The sequence below is a fragment of the Nicotiana attenuata genome, unplaced genomic scaffold (assembly GCF_001879085.1).
Source record: "Nicotiana attenuata strain UT unplaced genomic scaffold, NIATTr2, whole genome shotgun sequence".
Classification (NCBI taxonomy): Eukaryota; Viridiplantae; Streptophyta; class Magnoliopsida; order Solanales; family Solanaceae; genus Nicotiana; species Nicotiana attenuata.
The window spans coordinates 536,735-540,987 of NW_017670557.1; positions in this window are offsets into that span (position 1 = coordinate 536,735).

A 4,253-nucleotide genomic window follows, 5' to 3' on the forward strand; every position below is an offset into this window, starting at 1 on the left:
AGAACCCCTATCTCCTACCCTTTTCATCCTAGCCTCTGAGGTACTTACCTGCTCTTTTAATGATTTATACACTAATGCCTCTTTTACTCCTTTCTCTATGCCTACCAGAGGTCCACAGATCAATCACCTTGCCTATGCTGAGGATATTGTTATTTTCACTAATGGCAACAATAATTCTATTAATCTTATCATGAAGAACATTAAAGATTATGAAAATAGCTCTGGTCAGATGTTCAATACTCATTAACTACCCCCAATACTTGTGCACATAGAACCAATAGAATCAGAACTGCTACTGGTTATATGGACAAGAATTTTCCCTTTACATATCTAGGTTGTCCAAATGTAGGAAGGAAAAAGATTGCATATTTTGATGGTATGGTTAATAAAATTATTAAGCTTAATGGCTGGCATGGTAAGATTTTATCTTATGGTGGTAGATTGATTTTAATTCACCATGTCCTTCAATCTCTTCCTATATATACTCTTTCTGCCATGTCCCCCCCCCCCTCCCCCCCAAGTATTTTTGACTTGATTGAAAAGCATTTTGCTAACTTCTTTTGGGATCCTCTAGAGATCAAAGAAAATACCATTGGAGATCATGGAAAACCAATGCTTCCCTTGTGATGAAGGAGGCATAGGTGTTAGAAGAATGATTGATTTTGATACTATTTTAGCCATTAAAAGGTGGTGGAGACTCAGGACTATTCCATCCCTTTGGGCTAACTTCATGACTCAGAAATACTGCTCAAGATCCAATCCTGTGAGTAAGAAATATGCTCCAGGGGATTCACATGTATGGCAAAAATTTAGAAAAATAAGAGACAAAGCAGAGCCACATATTCATTGGGTAGTAAATTCTGGCAAATCTAACATGTGGTAGGATAATTGGTTGGGAATGGCCCTTTAGCACTTCTCTTCCCAAATGAAAAGAAGAATATGAAAACTCTTGTGAAAGAGTACATTCACAATGGTGAATGGAACATTGAAAAGCTCAGAGATACAGTCCCAAATGATATTGTGGACCATATCAAAGGAATCAACATTGGAGACCAAACCTCCCCCGATCAAGCTATACAGAATCTCTCTGATAATGGTAGGTACTCCAATAAAACTACTTAGAACATGTTCAGAGCTATTAAAACTAAGGATCAATTCCTTAGTATGGTATGGCATTCTAGCATTCCCTTTAAAATTTCCTTTCTAACTTGGAGATTATGGCTATAAAAACTTCCATTTGATGAAGTAATCCTCAACTTTGGTTGACAAAATTATCTCTAGATGTGTTTTTTGTAATAACTATGTCAATGAGTCTATACAACATGTGTTTATGGAAAGTGATGCAGCAAGATTTATCTGGAAAGCAATAGGTGGTCCCCTGGGAATTAAGCATGTACAGATACCTATTCGAGGGTGGTTGAACCACTGGTGGCAACAAAGGTCCAACAATGATGTTCACAGAAAAGCTTTTCAGATCATCCCAATCATCATCTATTGGGAAATTTGGAAAAATAGATGCTCGTGTAAATATGGAGATCAAAAGAAGTTCAACTTTTACAAAATGAAGCAACAGATCATTTGGAATGTTATGGCTGTTCCACAGAGGTCCTTTACCAAATGCAAGTTGACATTGCCTTGGGTCAAGTACTGTGATGATATGGTCAGACTACAACCCATCCCTGAAACTATTATGGTAACATGGATGAAGCCACATCCGGGAGCATTCAAGTTAAACACAGATGGAAGTTTTATTCATCAAAATGGTAAAGCGGGGGTCGGAGGTGTTTTGAGGAATGAGCAGGGTGATTTGTGTATGGCCAGCTCTCTGTTAGCAAACTGCACACTACTAGAATTCCGGAAAAAAGCAACCAGCAAAAGTGACCAACGTTGGTCGCTTATTGGCCAAAAAACGACCAAAAAGAGACCAAAAAGCGAGCAACCACGCCTGGTCGATATTAAGCTGGTCCCTTTACCTTAGGGACCAAAGTTGGTCGCTAAATAGTGACCAACGTTGGTCTCCCAGGTAAAAGGACCAAATTTTCCGGGTAAAGCATATAGCGACCAACTTTGGTCGCTCAAATATTTTAATATTATATATTTGGCAACCAAAGTTGGTCTCCAGATGTAAATAACGTTTTATTTTTATTTATTTTTAATTATATTAAGCGACCAACTTTGGTCGCTATATTAATAAATGTTATAATTTTTTATTTATTGGGCGACGAATATTGGTCGCCAATGGAAAGAATTAATTTTTTTTTAACTATAAGCGACGCAACTAACCTTGGTCGCAAAATTACCAGAATTTTTTTTTAAGTGAATAGCGACCAACTGGACACCAAAGTTGGTCTCTCTTTTGGTATATTTTTGGCAGAAACTGCCTGTTTTGGCTGGTACACCACCTGCCAGCTTATACCAAATATCCTAAACAGGCATTTTATGCCAGCAACAACAATAACAACACTAAAATGCAACAAAATATAAAGATCAATAGAACTAAAACATTAAGCTAACAAAACTAAGTTAACGTTTATTACAAGCTCATTCGAAAACTAGTTCTATTGTCTAGTTCAAAGTATATAAAGTACTCAAGGAGTGTCTTTTAGCATCCTCGTTCGAAAGTTGGATTGCCTCGGCCGACTCGTTAGGTGGCTGACTTCGTATGAATTCCCCCCACATCAGCTCTGAAGCGAACCTATAAGAAAAATTATATTGAATTAATATTTCAAAATATATATAAAAGTAAATCAAAATACTTAATGATAAGTAAAAAACTTACATGTATAGTCGAGGCTCGACCCTCGACCCACCTTTCTGAATTAGTCTCTTTCTTCTTCTTTACAATACGAGTTTCATTGAATAGCTCATCTTGCTTCATTGGCATCATAAAGCTGTCCGGTGGCTTTGGTGATTATCCTCATGGTACTATTACTCGGGATGAACTTGGATACAGAGAATAACTTGGATACAATAGCTGACAGGGTGTGTCTTTTGATCAATTGTTGTTCTCGTTAGCGACAATGATGTTGAGACTGCAATGACATGTGTTTCAACTAGAGATGGTATAAACAGGAATTTTAACATTTCCTAAGTAGATAAAAGAAAGATTATAGAGGAATTCTCTACTTCATTTTCCAAGGAGAAAAGAAGTTTAATTGAGAGTGACAAGGGTGATGGTGATGGAATGTTTTCCGTTGGTCATGGCAGTTCCCATAAAACGGGGATCATAAGACTCTATGATGACAAAGATTATAGGAAGTTTTTTTCTCAACTTTCTTCCAAGTCTGATCCGTACAAGCTTAATTGGATGCGTCATATATTCTTCGGATTCAGACAATGATTTGTCTGACAAAAGTATGTAACTGCTAATCAAAAGAATTAAAGCTAAAATGTTTTTCTCTGTAACATTTTAGCTTTAATTCTTNAATATCCCACTAAGCTTGTACGGATCAGACTTGGAAGAAAGTTAAGAACAAAACTTCCTATAATCTCTGTCATCATAGAGTCTTATGATCCCCGTTTTATGGGAACTGCCATGACTAACGGAAAACATTCCATCACCATCAGCCTTGTCACTCCCAGTTAAACCCCTTTTCCTCTTGGAAATTGAAGTATAGAATTCCTCTATTACCTCTTCTTTTATCTACTTAGGAAATGTTAAACTCCTACCTACACCATAACTATTTCAAACACATGTTCTTGCCTTCTCATCATCGTTGTCGCTAATGAGAAGAACAATTAAAGGCACACTCTGCCAGATACTGTGTCTTAGTTATTCTTGGTGGAAGTTCCTTTGCATGTCTAATATTACCATCAACCCCTTCTACAAAATCCTCCCGCAATCTAAAATTCCAATACATAAACCAAAATTTTAATTCATATCCTAAAGGTTCAACTCATATCCAAAAAAATTCAATTAACAATCTAAAATTCCAATTCATAAACAAAATTCCAATTCATAAACAAAAATTCAAGTCATATCCTAAAGGTTCTAGTCATATCGTAAGGTTCTAGTCAAAATTTATATAAAAGTAAATCAAAATACTTAATGAAAAGTAAAAAACTTACATGTATGTAGTCGAGGCTCAACCCTCCTTGCTTCATTGGCATCATAAAGTTGTCTGGTGGCTTTGATACAGAGAATAACTTGGATACAGTACCTGGCAGAGTGTCTTTGATCAATTGTTAATCTCATTAGCTACAATGATAATGAGAAGGCAACAACATGTATTTCAAAATAGTGATGGTGTAGG